This window comes from Prionailurus bengalensis, chromosome D1, assembly GCF_016509475.1.
Source record: "Prionailurus bengalensis isolate Pbe53 chromosome D1, Fcat_Pben_1.1_paternal_pri, whole genome shotgun sequence".
NCBI lineage: Eukaryota > Metazoa > Chordata > Mammalia > Carnivora > Felidae > Prionailurus > Prionailurus bengalensis.
In genome coordinates this window covers 75,694,772-75,713,895 of record NC_057346.1, presented here as the reverse complement: position 1 = coordinate 75,713,895, position 19,124 = coordinate 75,694,772, and the positions used below count along the sequence as shown (strand labels likewise).

Sequence of the window (19,124 nt, the reverse complement as noted above, 5' to 3'; positions counted from 1 at the left end):
CACAAAGCAAGCTTCAATAACTTAGTATGTCCCAAACCGCCAGCAACAACCTCTTGATCCCACCTGGGACACCCCAGTCCTTCCTTGGTCCCCCATCTCAGTACGACAACCGCATCCTTCCTGTGGCTCAGGTCCCAAGGCTTGGAGTCATTTTTTTTTCCTCTCCTTTCTCTCTCATACCCCACAGGCAATCCACCTGCAAATTTTGTCAGTTCCACACTTACATTCAGACTCCGGTGGGTTCAGCCCCCGACCGACACCACACTCCAAGCTAAGTGTCACCTTTCGTATACACTACTGGTGTAGCCTATGCTACTCTCTCGTCCTGGCCCCCAATCCCTCCTCCACACAGCCTCCAGAGTAATCCTTTAAAAAGCCAAGTTTTCACTAGGGCCTAGAAGGTCCTACGTGACCCAGACCCCCCTCCTCTGGGATGCTATCACCTCCTTCTCTTCCCCTTGCTCACTTTCCCCAGCCACACTCTCTTCCTTCCTGCTCCTTAAACCCGCCAAGAATGCTCCTGCCTCGGGCATTTGCACTTTCTATTCCCTCTGCCTAAAACACTGTTCCCTCAGAAACCTTAGGGCTCCTCCTTCGCTTCCGTCAGGTTCTGCCCACACGTCACCTCTTCAGAGAGGTCTTCCTCGAACCTCCTGTATAAAAACCTTTCCTCAGCAGCGCCTGGGTGGCTCAGTCGGTTACGCGTCCGACTCTTGATTTAGGCTCAGGTCATGATCTCACGGTTTGTCGGTTTGAGTTCCTGCGTGAGGCTCCATGCTGACAGTGAGGAGCCTGCTTGGGATTCTCCCTCTCTCTCTTCTCTTCTCTTCTCTTCTCTCTCTCTCTCTCTCTCTCAAAATAAATACTCCCCCCCCCCCGCCCAAATAAAAAGAAAAAAAGAAAAACCTTTCATCATGTGCTATGCCCATTTCTCTGCTTTATTTTCCTTTTTAGCTTATTGCTGGTTAATATTATAAATCTGGGGGTTTTGTGGGTTTGTTCCCCCTCTCCTTCCTCTATTTTAAGCCCTAATATAGCAGGGGCTTCGTTGCTTTTCCCCAGTGCTTTATTCTAAGTCTGCAGAAACATGCCAGGCACATAGTAGGTGCTTTGTAACCATTTATTGAACAACTCTCTCCCTCCATTCCCATCCCCCTCTAAGACAGCTCCAGGCTGTGCCCAGTTTCATTTGCCTACAACACAGATCACATGATGCTCCTTCATTGCTTAAGAACCACCTGTGGCCCCTTGCTGCCCACAGGGCAAAGCTACTGTATCATATAGAAGCTCTCTTGGGGTCTGGTCCCACCCGGCCTCAGATTCCTCTATTGCCGTCAGCAAACCCTGTTCTCCTGGAGCAGTAGTGTGTCATTGTCCCCCGAGTCACGGTGATCTTTTGCTCACACTGTTCCTTCAGCTTGGTCCATCTGTCAGACTCACTAGAGGGGGTTTAAGGTGCCCCCCCCCCAAAATGATATGTCCATCTAGAACCTGTGTCGGTGACCTTTATATGGAAAAAGGGTCTGTGCAAATGTAATTAAGTTAAGGATCTCAAGATGAGATCATCATGGATTAGGGTGAGGTCTGCATCCAATCACAAGCTGTCCTTGTGAGAGACGAGACGGAGAGAAGACACAGAGGACAAGATGATGTGAAGACAGAGGCAGAGACTGGAGTGCTGTGGCCCCAAGCCAAGAAACACCAGAGCCACCGGAAGCTGGAAGAGGCATGGAACAGACACGTCCCAGACACCTGCCAGCACCTTGATTTTGGACTTCTGGCCTCCAGAACGGTGAGGGCATAAACTCCTGTCATTTTAAGGCACCCAGTTTGTGGTTATTTGTTACAACAGCCACAGGAAATTCGCATGCTCCCCTTCAAAACTGTTGTACAGATGCAGTCCTGGGCTCCCAGCGGTGCTGGGTCTGAGGTGACCTTTCTGCACTTAGATGCCCCTGCTTCCCTGGCCAAAGCTGATTCGACCAAGGATAGACAGGCGGCCCAGGCTGGGCCGGACAGTGGCACGGGCCTTGGGAACTGTATGGTGAGGCCACAGGGCGGGCGCTGATGGAGGAAGGTCATCCAGGCTCAGAGCTGGGACACATGGGGTCGTACAGGGAAAGGGAGCTGAGCAGAGGTGTGCAGGATGGACACCAGCGACAAAGGAGACCAGGGGTCATGACGACTCTCTGGCTCCCAGAGGGAAGGTCCTGCTCATTGCTTTCCAAAGGCTCCCTTGTGCTTCTGTTATCCACCTCCCCACCCCACTTTCCCTTGACCTGGCTTTTCCTTGAGAAAACTGCTTTTCCTTCCAACCAAATCAATCCTGATCTAATGGCCGAGCTCCAGTGTCACCTCTGTAAGGGCTTCCTTGACTCCACTTCGTGGAGACAGAAGGCCCGAGATTTGGGGCGCCTTCAGCTCTGGGTCCCCACCAAGATTTGTTGTCATCGCCAGTGGTGTTCGCATGCCAGTCTCCCTGTAGACTGAGCTCCTCTAGTCATGCAATGATCTCCATGTGTGGGTCCCCATTTCCTAGTCAATTACCCAAACGGATATGGTGGCTGGAACCACAGTGGACAAACAGATGAAGAAAGGAATGAATGCCACCCATCTCTGCCCTTGAACTTGGGGTCAGGGTGGGGAGAGAGCAGCTCGTGAGGAGCTTGTGATGGAGCACACGTCGGGGTAGGGGTTGGAGAAAGTAGAGGGATGCTCTGAGCCCGGGGGGGTGGGGGGTGGTGGTCGGCGGGGGAGCTGCTGGGGGAGGCAAGGGGAAGGAGACACCACACTATGGAGGCCGTGGTGTGGGTGATGGCGATCCCTGGAGCAGGCAGAAGACAGTGCGGAGTGGGACAGAGACAGCATCGGGGGCAAGTGGTGGGGAGGGCCTGACTCGGACAGAAGTTCCAAGGTGGGAGCTCTGACGGGAGGAGTGAGCGGGGCCTGTCCTGGGGCCTGTGGCAACTCATCCGCTTAGCTGACGTCCAGCCAGGCTTCGCGCCCAGTGCCAGTGGTGGAGCGATGACAGATAGCAGAGTTCAAAAACCAGACTAGAGCTCTTGAGCGAACAAGACTGTATCTGCTGTTACAAGGACTGAGACAGAGTCAGCACATAACCAAAGCATTTAGGGAGCACTTTACAGTTTATAAAGTGCTTCCTCACACATAAATGATTACAAGGTCATGTGGCAGAGTAGGCAAGTGGTGATTGTTGCTGCAGAAGGCCCGAGTTAAGGCCTTGAATCCACCATTTGATGGCTACACAACCTTCAGCTCATAATAACCTCCTTGAGCTTCAAAGTCCTTGTCTGTAGAATGACACCAATGGATAGGGTTTATTGAACACTTAACGTATGCCAGCTACTGTTGGAAGTGCCTTTATTTATTTTTTTTAACTTTTTAAGACGTTTATTCATTTTTGAGAGACAGAGACACAGCGCGTGCCAGGGAGGAGCAGAGAGAGGCGGAGACACAGAATCCGAAGCAGGCCCCAGGCTCTGAGCTGCCAGTACAGAGACCGACGCGGGGCTCGAACTCACGGACCGCGAGATCATGGCCTGAGCTGAAGTCCGACGCTGAACAGACTGAGCCACCCAGGCGCCCCTGCTGCAAGTGCTTTTATGTGTGTCAGCGATTTTGAGCATCAACACAACCCTCTGAAATAAGTACTATAGTTATCCCCATTTGCAGGTGTGGAAACTGAGGCTTAAAGAGGCTAGGTAACTTGCCTGAGTCACACAACCAACCGCTCAGCCGAAAAGATGACATTTGAACCTACTTATTCCGGTTCCAGAATCCATGACAGCAGTCCTATCTCCGAGGCTTTGGGGGGCCGGTAAGGTTAATATACACATAGCTGGTTAGCGGTTAGAGGTAAATACTGGCCATGGTTATTGTTTTGTTCTACACTCGTGGTGGTGTTAGACCATCTGGCTGCTGGAGCAGATGCTGTTGACATCCAGGCATCGCCGTTGGCCTAGCCTAGCGGTCACTCGCAATGGTAACAGTGCCCCTCTGCATGGAGGCGCGCGCTCTCTCTCTGAGGGGGATGCTGGACCATCGAAGAGGGCAGGCCGGTAGCGCTGGGGTGCTCACACCCCAGGAGCATCCTGAGGCATGTGAATCAGTGAATAAATAGCCCATGGGATCACTTCCCAAATCAACGACTTGCATGGCCATCCCTCCCTTGGGGTCTGTTTGGAGGACGAAGCTAAGACATGACGCGGATCAGTTTGGAGAGAGAGGAAAAGAAGAGATATCACCTGTTGAGGCTTGCGATTTTTCAGGGGAAGAGCTAGAGAGAGGAGAGGCATAGATAAGTCCTCAGACAGAAGGGGAAACTCCCAGTAAGGGCACCTGGACCAGGTTCCCCTCACACCGATTCTCAAGCAGAACAGCCCCTCAGCCCACATTTCACTCGACACTTCAAAAAGGCTGGCCATCAAGGGATTCTGGCAAGATCCCCGGTGCCTACGGAGTAGCATACAGGGGCATTCCTTGAAGCCCTGGGACACGAGTGTAGAACGCGCACAAATGAGCCCCTCTGGTCTAAATAAACTGAGGTACGGTTTCATGAGGCCATTTTCTTTTCTCCCCACCCGTCCATACTCCTCTACTCAAAGGCCATGCTTGTTTGCTTACTTACTTAATCCCGGGCCCTTTGCACCTTCAAACGGCCCCTTTGTGTCGGGGATGAAGTGGAGCATTTCGGCCTCTTGGACACCGTTTTCCAAACGAACTTCCAAACACAGAAGAGCCCAGCTTCTGTCCGTAAGACAGCACTGCGATGTGGGCTCAACGATTCAATGAACGGGAGGCAAGAAGAAAAAGCAAGAGACAGGATGAATTTTCAGCAGGTTCCTCCAGACAAACGGTTTGCAATTTCATTGAAAAGGATGCTCAGGAGGAAGGAGACCAAAGAACACGATGGAAAAAAGAAAATCACTGGCTCAGCAACGTGGCTTCTTCCCCTGACAAGACGGTCATGAGGGAACGGGGACAGGACACATTGAAAAGGGCTGAGAGCTGGCCAGAATGATGGGGAAGGGGGACCGTGTCACCTCAGAATGAGGGCCACTGAAGTCACAGTCCCGGGGCTGGGTCCCAAAGGTTCCCTGCCCATTTTATTCGTGACGAATAAAGCTGTACAAACACTGGAAATGGAGGTCATCTGGCTGGAAGTGCCCTGGAAGGTCCACATGGGGAGAAGCTTTCAGGGAACGCAGTCGGAGTGAAAAAGCAACACAAGAATTTTTTAAAAAAGAAAAAAAAAAAACCCTGGCCATGAAAGAATATATTATATATTATTCATATTAATATTTATAGAGTATATCTGAATGTATTATTCAGAACTGACTAAAGAAAATATGGGGGGTGGGGGGTATTTGCATTGCAATGCCCCCAGTTCCAGGGGTTCAGGCTCTTCCAGTAAGAGGAAGGATGACCTACTGGGCAAAAGCTTGGCTATGGAGCCAAACCTCCTGTGAAGGGATCCCCCAGCTATGCCACTGATGTGCTGGGTGACCTTGGGCAAATGCTTGACCTTTCTGTGTGCTTTAGTTTCCCCATCTGCAAATCAGAGCTGATGATAACAAACGTACCCACTTCAGAGAGTTGTCTGCGAGGATTGAATGAGTCAGTATGTCTAACGCACCTGGAAAAGGAGCTGGCATATCCTGAGTACCCGATGCGTTACCTGTAGTTACCACACGGCTTCAGTAGACAATAGCTCCCCGGCACTACAACGTTCTCACAAGTGCAACAGACCAAAAGTTGAAAAGGCAAAGCAGCACGAAAGCGGGTCAGACCAAAGAAGGATTCCCGGAAGCCAGGAGACCGTCGTGCCTAGAACAAAGCCGCGATGGCCTTACCTGTGCACAGCTGTGAGGGAGCACGGATGGCTGATGGCTGTGCGTGCCACAGGTGCAGTGAGAGCTCTGAGGTCCCCCCGGCATTCCCAAGTTCACCTCGGTGTGGTAGAAAGGCCCGGATAGATGGCAGACCAGAAGCGTGGCTGAGACCGGGGCTCTATCCCCGCAAAGGAACGGGCACAGCCCCTGCGTGCCCTGGAAAGCAGCTCTGCCATCCGGCTGTGCCTGTCGCTGCTGTGGTTAGTGACCGGAGGCCGGCCCCCTGGGGCCGCGGAGGGGCAGGGCACAGGCACGGTTCACAACCGGAAGCCGGCAGCTCTGTGGTCTCTCTGCGAGGAGGGCGGCATGTCTCAGACCCACTTGCCCTCGACAGCAGAACCCCACCTCCATCCTTTGCTCATGATAAAGGCCCCGGGCTTTTCCCTGACTCCAGAGGTGTCTTCAGGGGTCAGGGATAGCCCTTTCAGACAGGTGCATGCACCCTAGCCACACCGATGGTTCTGTGCAAACATTCCTCGCGCACCCCCGGAACCCCCAAGTTTTTCACTCAGATTCCTGCAGCTTGAAAATGAAGCGGGAATTACAACAAAGACAAAGGGCCACTATCGGTAATTATTTCTGAAGTAATGAGCAACTAATTGGGACTCACGGTTATTAAAAACCTATATTGCAGGCAGTAATTAAACCACAGCTAACGAGGATTTCAGCACCAGGCTCTGCAGCCACCAGTCCAGCCCCCTGGTTCCCCGGGCGGAGGGGTCTGTTGTGAGAGAAAACGAACGGCTTCTGCACAGTCCTCCAAGAGATCTTAGTCATTCTGGAGGTTTCTGCCGGGGAAGTCAGTACGGCCAGGCAGCGGAGCAAGGCAAGGCCCGAACGGGAGAAGCTGAGGAGCACATGGAGGTTTCTAGATGGGCTGCCGTCCCCCTGGGGATGGTGACATCATGCCTTTGGGAAAGGGCCGCAGGCTATTGTCAAGTCAGTGGGAAAAGAGCTGAGTTGGCTCTTTTATAAATAGATGCACTGAGCACCTCTAACTTGTCTCGAGGGCCAAGAGATGCATGTGTACACACGATTTCATTTATTCCTCCTAGCAACCTTAGGAAGGACGTGCCATGAGGAACTGCTTTAGAGATGAGGGTACCGGGCTCAGAGAGGTGATGTCACCTGTGGGAACTCACCTGGCCGCTACAGAGAGGGAAGCCGAGGTTGGAACCCAGAAGGACGGGGAAACGTTGGGTCGCATTCTCACAGGCAACATGGCGATATGAGGCAGGTGCAGCGTCAGTGGGGACAGCTGGATGTGGCCCCCTTCTAGTCGACTGGAGAGCTTGTCGAGTTACCAAAACATTCCATGCCTTAGTTTCTACATCCGCAAAGTGGGGATAATCATGCCTATCTAGCGGGTTTGCGATAATGACTACACAGCATGCTGCATATAAAGCATTCGGCACAGTGCTCGGTGCACGACAAATGTCCAGTAAATGCCAGCTGTTATTACAAGAGCTGTTTGGATGCTCTCAGAAGCAGCAAACTCATCATCGGAGCATGGCAGAGTTTGTGCAGTAGTGGAAGCCATGGAGGTCTCAGTAGAGTGTCTGTCTGCCTCTGTCCCTTGGGAAGGGGGCAAACAAACCCAGAGGGCTGGCTCAGCTCTGAGGCCACTGCCCTGGTGTTCAGGGCAGCGGGAAGCTGGCCAAGCTCCCAGACAGCCTGTCTCGGGCCGGGAGCACAGAGCCGTTGCCTCACCAGCTTGTAATGAGCTGCGTCTCCATCCTGATTAGGGGAACAATCTCCACTCAGAAAGACTCAGGGGAAGGAAGTGACAGCATCGTGGGGACAGGGCATAACCTCGCCTCCCAAGGAGGGGCTGGCTTCTGGGGAGCTGGTGTCTTGAAGGTCACAGCCCAAGATGGTGCCCATCTCCAGGGAGGGGGCTGTGCAGACCCCACCGAGGCAAGTCTGGGTCAGAGCAGGAGACACGCTGGGGCCAGCCCAAGCCTCTGTCTGCAAGCCTGGAAGGCAGCTGCTCGCAGGCTCTGGTTTGCCAGGAAGGCAAGTAAGGAAACCAACATTCTCTGGGCACCTTCTGGGCACCGGGCCTGATGCCAGCCTATGACATCATCACTGCCATCAACATTGTCCTAGTAAACAGAACGTTAGGGCACCGGCTTTTTCCAAAACCGTGGATTGCAGCCCATTACTGGATTATGAAACCAGTTTAGTGGGTAATAAATAGCAGTTTTTAAATTTTTAAAAATGTTTTCCTCCTTATTATTTTAAAAGACTGTTTTAAGTTTATTTATTTTGAGGGAGACAGAGTGTGAACAGGTGAGGGATAGAGAGAGAGGGAGGATCCCAAGCAGGCTGAGTGCGGAGCCAGAGGCGGGGGTCGAACTCACGAACCTGTGACATCCTGACCTGGGCTGACGTCAGGAGTCCGACACGGAACCGAGTGAGCCATCCAGGTGCCCCGACAAATAGCATTTTAAAAATAACATGATTAAACAAACAAACAAACAAACAAACAAACAAGAAGACCAGAAAATCTTAGAGTGCACTCACTGCACAGAGCAAGGATTAGCATTGCCTTGTGGAAGGTTGCGTTTCTTTAGCGTGTTTGGGAGCTGGGTTGTAATGGGGATAGAGATCGTGCCCATTTCATAGAATTGTTGTAGGCCCTGAATGGATTAACATTTTAAGTGGTTGAAGCAGTGGAGCAGAGGCCACCAGCACCACCCATGTCCCCTTGGAGGTAGTCCAGTTTCCCAGCATGTGCCAACAGCATCCTGAGTCACTCTCCTGAGGGTGCTCTCTGGCTGTGGGATACACTTAGCGCGAGCCCAAGGCAAGTGTCAGTGTGGTGGAATTAATACCCCAGGAGCAGCTCTCAGCCAATGAGGACTCCTCAGTGCAGGGATTCTGAATATCCCCCCCAGGGGTACCCGGGTGGCTCGGTTGGTTCCACGTCCAACTTTGGCTCAGGTCATGATCTCGCCATTCCCGAGTTTGAGCCCCGCGTCGGGCTCTGTGCTGACAACTCAGAGCCCGGAGCCTGTTTCAGATCCTGTGTCTCCTTCTCTCTCTCTCTGCCCCTCCCCCACTCACGCTGTCTCTCTCTCTCTCTCTCTCTCTCTAAAATAAACATTAAAAAAAAATTAAAAGACTGACTATCCCCCCCCCCCCAGTCTCTCAGAGGGTGCCCAGTGGGGCTGAGCCCCCGTGGCCCATGGAAGCACTCCCTTCCTCGTCTCCTTGCCCCTCTCTCACTCTGCTTCCTGGGATCCCCTCCCAAATAAACTTCCTGCATCTACACCCTTTTCTGGTGCCTAATCTTATTTTGGATGAGACCAACTTAAGACAAGCAGATCTGGCACAAAGTCAGTGCTCAATAAATATTAGTTTGTATGAAGCATATTCCTCTTGAGATAGGATCTGTGTAAATATTTGATATGCATCGTCTCATATAATCTTTGCCCAGATGTTCTGAGGTAGGAACTGTGATTGTCCCCATTTTCCAGATAAGGAAACCGAGGCTTAGAAATCTTAAGCTGTTTGGTCAAGGTTACATAGAAAGCTTACACAGAGTCAATAAATTTCATATATATATATATATATATAAAAAAAAAAAGAAAGCTTACACAGAAACCCATAGAAAGGGGAGAGCCCTGCCAGTTAGCACCTGTTGTTTCTCCCATTTGACAGATGTGCAGATGGAAAGTTCAGGAAAGTAAAGCACTCAGTTTCCCCACTAGTCACCGGCAGGCTGGGACCAGCCCCAGGCACTCTGACTCCCAGCCCTGTGCCTCCCATGACAGCAGGCGGCCTCCCAGCACCCTGGAAAGGGCAGGCATGGGAGAAATCCCCTCCCTTAGAAACAAGACCCTGATGTGGACACTGGCCGGCTGTGCATTAAACTTGCAATTTAGGAGAGGGATAGGATGTCGATGGAAAGAAGGAACAGTCTTAGCAGGCTTACTGGGACTTCTGGACAGACGGAAGTCGATTTTAATTGTTGTACCTCAACTTCTCAGCCTGTCAAATGGGCCTGCGGCCAGGTATTAAGTCCCCTATTTGCGGCTTCAACCTGCATCTTCTTATCTTATCTCCAGCTGCCCCACCATTTCCACGAAAGCACCATGAGTTGTGTGCGCCTTAGTCTGAGCTCCATCTGTGTAAAGCTCCCTGTGATTATTCACTAAACGTCTGCTGTGTGCTGGGCGTCAGGATAACCGCTCAGTGCCTCGACTGCCCCATCTAGTAAATCGAAACAATCTTCGTGTCCTCTTCATGGGAATGTTATGAGGATTACACAAGCAAATGGTGCAAACCCCATAGGTAACGAAGGACTCATATCTAGCATATAGAAGGGCTCCCCAAACTCCGCACTAAAAAAACCAAGCAATTCAATTAGAAAACGAGCAAATGACAGGAAAAGCCATTTTACCAAAGAGGATATATAGGTGGAAAATAAGCACCTGAAAAGATACGCAACATCACTAGCTATTGGGAAAATGAAAGCTAAGTCCCTGATGAGATGCCACCATACACGTATTAGAACAGCTAAAATAAAAAATAGTGATAACACCAAATGCTGGGAAAGATGTGAAAAAAGTGAGTCACTCATACATTGCTGGAGGAAATGTAAAATGGTACAGCCACTCTGGGAAACAGGTGACTCTTCAAAAACTAAACATATCCTTGTCATATAACCTAACAACTGTACTCCTGGGCACTCATCCCAGAGAAATGAAGACTTACGTTCAAATAAAATCTATACACCCAGCCTTATCTGGAATAGCCCAAGCTAGAAACAACCCAGAAGCCCTTTAATGGTTAAACTATGGTACATCCACACCCTGGGATATTACTCAGCAACAGCAAAGCGATGAACTATTTATGGGTACACAGAACAACTTGGATAGATTACGCTGAGTGAAAAAAAATCCAGTTTTACAAGGTCACGTACTATGTCATTCCGTGTAGATAACACTGTTGCAGCGACAAAATGCTGCAGATGGAGAACATACGAATGGTTGCCAGAAGTTAGGGATGGAAGAAGGGAGAAGGCTGGGTATTCCTATAAAGGGGTAGCGCAAGGGAGATCCTTGCTGAGACAGAATAGATCTGCATCGTCATTGAGGTGGTGGTTCCGCAAATCTACACAAGTGATGAAACAACGTATAACCACACTCACACGCCATCATAAGGATGTCAGTTTCCTAGTTTTTATACTGTACTACAATTATGTAAGATGTAACCACTGGAGAAAACCAGGTGGAGGGTGTGAGGGAATTCTTTGTACTCTTTTGCAACTTCTGCAAATCCATGTGTTTTTTTTTTAATTTTTTTTCCACGTTTTTTTATTTATCTTTGGGACAGAGAGAGACAGAGCATGAACGGGGGAGGGGCAGAGAGAGAGGGAGACACAGAATCGGAAGCAGGCTCCAGGCTCCGAGCCATCAGCCCAGAGCCCGACGCGGGGCTCGAACTCACGGACCTCGAGATCGTGACCTGGCTGAAGTCGGACGCTTAACCGACTGCGCCACCCAGGCGCCCCTGCAAATCCATGTTTTAAATGAACGGTAAAGACTTTAGATCAGTGCCTAAGTGAGTACTTAATCAATATTAGCTCTCATGCTTATTATGTCATTTTCATTATTACACCATAGAAGTCATTTCATTTAATGCTCACAATAAGCTTATGAGGAAGGGTTTTTTGTTTTTTGTTTTTTGTTTTTTGTTTTTTTTTTTTACCATTTTTTGGACAGGAATGCTAAGACTAAGGTACATTAGATAACTTGCCTAAGCTCACATACCCAGAAAGACTGAGAAATCGAAGCCCAAATCCATAGACTTCCCATACATATGTGGGTACAAAGACCACTAAGGTAAAAATCTTTGCTCTAGTCAAGCTTATAACATAGTGACCAAAGTAAGAGATATAACTCAAACCCAAGCAGAACCTAAGTTCTGTGGGAGGACAGGAGATAGACTATAAAATTTCAACTGAGGAGACCTAGGAAGGCTTCCTGGAGAAGGTGGCATTTGGGATTGTTTTGAAAGATGAGTAGGAGAGGCACCTGGATGGCTCAGTTGGTTAACCGTCCGACTGCAGCTCAGATCATGATCTCGCAGTTTGTGAGTTCAAGCCCTGCACTGGGCTCTGTGCTGACAGCTCAGAGACTGGAGCCTGCTTTGGATTCTGTGTCTCCCTCTCTCTCTTTGCTCCTGCCCCACTCATGCCCTCTCTCTCTCTCACTCAAAAAAAAAAAAAAAAAAAAACATTAAAAGAAAGAGGAATAGGGTTAAGTAGGCGTGGAAGGGAATAGCGGTACAGGAAAAGGCATTTCAGACAGAAAGAACCTGACGGTTAAGTGGCGGGAGTGCTTGGAGAACAGCAACGACCCAGGGTAGCGACAGCAGATGAAGGAAAAGCAGAGAGCAGTCCGTGAAGATGGGCTCTGGATGACAGGCTGGGGACTGGGCTCCTTCACTGTAACCTGCAAAGGCCCGGCGAGTTGAAAGGCAATGTGGGAAGTGCACGTGTAGTTAAAACAAAGTACACAACAAGGGGCCAGCCTTCTGTTTATGCTGAAACAGTCAGGCTGAGCTGCACAGTGGGTTCTGGGCTCCCAGGAAGCGGGGAGGTCCTTGAGGTCCATTTAAGGACCTCAAGATAAAGTTTTCCAGGGTCGTTCCAAGGCCCAGACCTAGCAGATCCTGAAGCAACCTCTGTTGCCCACAGCAAAGGTCCCACCTAGCAACCTCTGTCTCTTGTGCGTCCTAGGGCCCCACAACAGTTATCTTGGGCTTTGGAGTTTTAAGTCTCAACAGTGAGTTAGGAACTCTATCACACTTGTACTTATTTATCTTCCTTCCCTGACAATAACTTCTGTGTGGTCAGAATCCAAGGCTGTCTGGGTCATCGCTGAACCCAGGTTGGAGTTGACCTCATTGGGGTGTCCAGATTCAACTCCATCCAATGGACCCAGTATTGACTTATTGGGCACCTGCTACACGCAGACCCTGTGCTCAGGGATTGGAGGTGAAGGAACAAGACGCAGCCCCTTAGCGGGGAAGAGTCAACCCCGGTGCACCACACTCAGGGCAACGGCAGGGCCGACCATGGCCAGCGGAGACAGTCACATCGACATAACTTGTCTTAAAAACTGAGGAGGTGAAGCCTCACTTCCCATGAGAATGGGCACCGTCGGTCCTGGTGTCCAGAAATTCTTAATGGGGCTAACCTGAGACACAGATCATGCTTCCATCTCAGTAAATGTCTTGCAACCGTGACAGCGAGACCTGCAATTTTTTTGCTAAGATCACGAGGGAAATTGAAAGCAACACGACCTCCATCTTAGAAACGTATTAAGACATAATACTTTTTTTAATGTTTATTTATCTTTGAGACACAGAGAGGGTGCAAGCAGGGGAGGGGCACAGAGAGAGAGAGAGAGAGAGAGAGAGAGAGAGGGAGACACAGAATCCGAAGCAGGCTCTAGGCTCTGAGCTGTCAGCACAGAGCTCGACACGGGGCTCTAACTCACAAACGGTGAGATCATGACCTGAGCTGAAGTCAGACGTTTAACCGACTGAGCCACCCAGGTGCCCCTGGAACAATATGTTTTAAAAAATATTGACTCATTTTGAGTGACAGTGAGAAAGACTGTGCCTGTGCCAGAGAGTGGGGGCAGAGGGAGAGGGAGAGAGAGAATCTCAAGCAGGTTCCGTGCTGTCAGCACCGAACCCGATGCGGGGCTCATTGATCTCATGACCATGAGACCATGACCTGAGCTGAAATTAAGAGCTGGATGCTCAACCAATTGAGCCACCCAGGTGCCCCAAGGAATAATACATTTTATTTATTTATTTATTTTAAGGAATAATACATTTTAGATCACTAGCCAAAAGAGCAATGTACTTTCTGCATTTCAGCTTGTAGAGACATGAGATCTTTTTTTCTTCTACTTTTTTTTCTGTTTTTAATTTTATTTTTTTAATTTACATCCAAATTAGTTACTATATAGTGCAACAATGATTTCAGGAGTCGATTCCTTAGTGCCCTTTTACCCATTTAGCCCATCTCCCCCTCCCACAACCCCTCCAGTAACCCTCAGTTTGTTCTCCATATTCAAGAGTCTCTTATGTTTAGTCCCCCTCCCTGTTTTTATATTCTTTTTTGCTTCCCTTCTCTTATGTTCATCTGTTCTGTGTCTTAAAGTCCTCATATGAGGGAAGTCATATGATATTTGTCTTTCTCTGACTGACTAATTTCACTTAGCATAATTCCCTCTAGTTCCTTCCACGTAGTTGCAAATGGCAAGGTTTCATTCTTTTTGATTGCCGAGTAATACTCCATTGTGTATATATACCACATCTTCTTTATCCATTCATCCATCGATGGACATTTGGGCTCTTTCCATACTTTGGCTATTGTCGATAGTGCTGCTATAACCATGGGGGTGCATGTGTCCCTTCAAAACAACACACCTGTATCCCTTGGATAAATACTAGTAGTGCAATTGCTGGGTCATAGGGTAGTTCTGTTTTTAGTTTTCTGAGGAACCTCCATCCTGTTTTCCAGAGTGGCTGCACCAGCTTGCATTGCCACCAACAATGCAAAAGAGATCCTCTTCCTCCTCATCCTCGCCAACATCTGTTGTTGCCTGAGTTGTTCATGTTAGCCATTCTGACGGGTATGAGGTGGTATCTCATCGTGGTTTTGATTTGAATTTCCCTGATGATGAGCGATGTTGAGCATTTTTTCATGGGTCAGTTGGCAATCTGGATGTCTTCTTTGGAGAAGTGTCTACTCAAGAGACATGAGATCTTTTAAAAAGGCCTATCTTTTAAAAAAAATTAATGTTTATGTATTTTTAGAGAGAGAGACACACACAGAGTGTGAGCAGGGGAGGGGTGGAGAGAGAGGGAGACACAGAATCTGAAGCAGGCTCCAGGCTCCGAGCTGTCAGGAGAGAGCCGGACGTGGGGCTTACACCCATGAACTGCGAGATCATGACCTGAGCCGAAGTCGGATGCTTAACCGACTGAGCCACCCAGGCACCCCAAAAAGGTCTATCTTAAAGATAAGTTGACTCAGACTTTGCAGGAACTAAAGTGACTCTGAGGGACAGTGGAATGAATCATAACATGTAAACTTTCTTAAATAAAAATTTATGGGCTTAAAAAAATGTGGGGTTGGTATTTAGTTGTCTGTGGGTCTTTGCAGTCAGGATTGTTGCTCGCGTGTCCAGTTTGCTTTGCCCTCACTGGGCTATTCCCGGGGCCTGGCTCAGCTAATGCTTTTGGAACATGATTTTGAGCTGTATAGATAGTTTTTCCAGATGTATACTCAAGCTATAGAAGGAAGAAATAGATAAAAAGGAGCAGCTGAGGGGGACCTCAAAGATCCTCTGGGACAGCTGCTTTCAATCTTGGTTTTCTGCAGCCTAAGGCTTCTGCAGAGGTGCCCCCGCTGGGCTGGGAGACAGCTCTGGGGAAAGGGGTGCTGAGGGTCTGGGCTCAGGGTCTCCTGCCTCGACGAAAAGAGCTTGGGGCGCCTAGGTGGCACAGTTGGTTAAGCGCCTGATTCTTGATCTCGGATCAGGTCATAATCTCACGGTTTGGGACTTTGAGCCCTGCATCGGGCTTTGCCATGATGGTGCGGAGCCTGCTTGGGATTCCACCTCTCCTTCTCTCTGCCCCTCCCTGCCTTGTGCTGGCTCGCTCGCTCTCTCTCTCTCAAAATAAATAAACATTAAAAAAAAAAAAAGAGCTCAATGTAACCTTTTCTGCACGTTGATGTTCCAAATACGTTGGAAGAAAGGTTCCATGGTTTAAGATTTAAAACCCACTAAACTAGTCCTACACAACCAATCATCATCACTGCCACTTTTCACAATAGCTGATTTGGGGAGTTTCACGCGTGCCAGGTGCCGTTGAATGTGCTTTGTATGTATTATCTCATGCAATCCCCAGAGCAACTCTAAAGAACAGGTACCATTATCCCATTCCACATAGGAGAAGACTTAGACCCAGAGGTTATGTAATTCGGCCAACTGATCTAAGCAATCTGATCTAACAATACGATCTAAGCAAGATCATAAGCAAGAGAGCCTGGCTTTGAACCCACGCAGCTGGCTCCTGCACCCGCACGGTTTTCCACTACCAGGTCCCGAGGAAGGGGGAGCCCAGAGGGCAGCAGGGACTTGCCCCACACCCCCCAGGGTGCTCAGCAGGGGCAGAGCAATTTCCTCTCAGAGCGTCTTCCTCCCGACGTGCTCCTTCCCTCTCTCCCTCATCCTCAGTGTGCCTTCTAGAACCAGCTTGCAAGTGGCTTTACACAGACCATCTCTTGGTTGCCACGCACCTGTGCTCCCGCTCTGGGAGCCGCTGACGGAGAGGAGCCACCAGGGCGGGTTTGGCTGCAATGCTGTTCTGAATGGGGCTGGGGCTCGCTCCCTCCTGGCCTGAGGCCTCATTGCTCGCCCTCTGCTCTAGCGGAAGTGGGCTTTGGACATGGCATTCTAGGCACTTCACAGGCTTCTCTGTCTGAACACCCTCACTTCAGTCTCTGCCTCTGTGTACACGGTTGCAGATATGCATACGCCCTGGCCCTTTGCCGGTGCTGTTCCCTCTGCTGAGAATACCCTTCCTGACTTGTCGGCCTGGCACACTGCTCCTCAGATGTCCCCTCTCTAGGGCCCTGACCTCCCGCCAAGGCAGGAACAATCACACCCTCCCCACCATCCTCCCCGTAACAGCACAAAGCACCTGGTACTCTAGCCATTGATCGACTCCACTTTCTTGATTCAAAGCCGTGCAGGTGGTCCCATTTTTACTCTACTAAAATCGGGATAGTTCCGCCAACCCGTGCTTCTCATTAATTTGGGAGTATTTCTTGCCTCCTGAAACACCGTTGCTGAATTGGTAACGTATTTTGTCATCAATGTCGTCTTAGGATCCAGGAAACACACTACTCTTCTTCGCTGCAGACCGAGCTCACCCAGGGTTGGGAGCCATGACCCTTGTGGCTCTGGACCCCCAGCCGGCAGCACGGGGAGGGACAGAGGAGGAGGGACCAGTTGGTGATGGGTTGTGAGGCTCATGGACTGGATGGTGCCCTTTGTGTCCAGGTCACCATGAGATGCCTGCTGGACTCTAAACTCCAGGGAGTCCTAGAGGCCCAGGAAGGCCTCGAGCCATCTGCTCACTGCCCAGTGACCTCATGGGTCTGCCTTATGGCACATGCCCTAGACAGAATCGCAGGCAAGAACAGCAGACTTCATTTTCCCCTTCTTTTCCTCTGCTAGGGCTGCCATAACAGAGTCCCACAGACTTGGTGGCTTGAACAGCAGAAGCTTATCTTCTCACAATTCTGGAGGCTGGCAACCGAAGACCAAGGTGTCAGCAGAGTAGGTTTCTTCTGAAGCCTCTCTCCCTGGCTTGTAGATGGCCATCTCCTCCCTGTGTCTTCACGTGGGCTTCCCTCTGTTCATGTATCCGTGTCCTAATCTCCTCTCCTTGTAAGGACACTAGTCACATTAGACTGGAGTCTGCTCCAATGACCTCGCTTTAACTTTATGACGTCTTCAAAGACCCTCTCTCAGAATACAGTCACATTGTAAGGTGCCGGGCAGTAGGACTTCAACATATGAATTTTGGGGAGATACGATTTGGACCACCACCCCTCTAAGGCTGACCAAGCTCAGTAGAAAGCATGTCAGTCAAAGAGTCGAAACGGTGCTCTGCCTCCACTTTTCTCTTTCGGAAGTAGTCACGATAGACCAGTCTTGTAGCCCCTGGCTCCCTTGGATTTCCAAGAGAATTTTCCATCATGCCTTCTTCTGATCTCTGTCATCATCTACTTAGTTCCTGGCTCTAATCACCTCCTCATCCAGGCCTTCCAACGAGTCTCCAAAGGCAGCTGCCCACCACTCTCCTCTCTGAGCCTCGCCCCTATATATAAATTATGGGGGATCTCGGGCTTGATAGGATTTGTCAAAAACTTAGCTTACCATATTGTCCTTCCCCTTGCCTGTGGTACACATCACTAGTCAATCACAGCACATTTTCCTGCAGACTCCAATGCCAGGCGGTCACTGCATTAGCTTGTGAGTTGGGACACATTTGCAGTTATGGACCTAGATGTCCTCGAAGGGATCTTCTAATCAGAAATCCTGTGAAACCTTGGGTACAACACCTATACACTAGATTGTCCGGGATAGTCCCAAATTTATATGATTTTTACTGCCTTCAATAAAAGCAACTTGTAAATTGAATAAGTAACTATAAGCGTCTGGATCCCTTTTGGGGAAACATTGGGCCAACCCTTGGACTCTGGGCCACTTATTTCTTATTTCTTTCACTTTCTCATTTCTGTTTCACTTATTTCTTTCACGGACATTTACTCAGCACCTACTGTATGCTTGGCACTGCTCTAAGGGATGGGGATTCACAGACAAGGATAGTTATGGTCCTTATTATTGGCCAGGTGCTAGACCCAATGGCACCCTCTCTGTATTTAATCTTCGCTGGCCTTTTCTCTTTTGATACTTTTCTCTTTCTATAGCAAATACTGCTGATTGCCTACTAAAATTCATGTGCCCCCTTCCTTTGCACACAGCTGTCCATGTGAAGCGGTCTCCCATCAAACGACTGCAGTCCCCAGCCCCACGGGCATTTAGGTATAGCCGTGTACTTCACCAATGGAATGCAAGGCATGGTAACACTCACTTCTGGGCCAAGGCTTATATGAAGAAGGTGAGCCTTCCCTGCGCCCTTTTTCAACTCCATTGGCTAGATGCACGTTACTTCAAGGCTCTAGAGAGGATGATGAAGCCATAAGGTAGAAGGAGCCAGGGTTCCTGAGTCACTGGGTGGATGAAAGCCACCCACTGTTACCAGAAATATCAGCCTTGGATGACTATGCAAATGAGAAACAAATTTCTATTGTGTTTGAGCCTTTATCCATTTTGGAATCTGTTTGTTTTAGAAATGTACATTACCCTAACCAACACGGTTTTTAAGTAAAGTCAGTCTCATTAGTACGCTGACCGAGACACATCTTGGTAGCTGCATTGCCTAGCTTCAAACGAGCTCTTGCATGAGGGCGCCCAGAGGAAACGTCCCTCAGCCAGAAATCGGCCCTTTCTCTAAGACCAGTGCCTTCCATGTAGACGGTGAGAGTTTCCTATGAGAGGAACTGAAACAGTCCGGTAAAAACAAGCTTTCAAAATTTAAGAG

General features: G+C 49.5%; 1 protein-coding gene and 1 non-coding gene across 2 annotated transcripts in view; one reads left to right on the top strand and one right to left on the bottom strand.

The window, feature by feature from the left end:
• NAV2 (neuron navigator 2) overlaps window positions 1-19,124 on the bottom strand; it is a 739,922-nt gene that overhangs the window by 492,507 nt on the left and 228,291 nt on the right. The window lies entirely within an intron of this gene.
• Window positions 13,058-13,192, top strand: LOC122484588. The gene has a single exon (XR_006297644.1). It is a non-coding gene; the product is annotated as a small nucleolar RNA SNORA1 (small nucleolar RNA).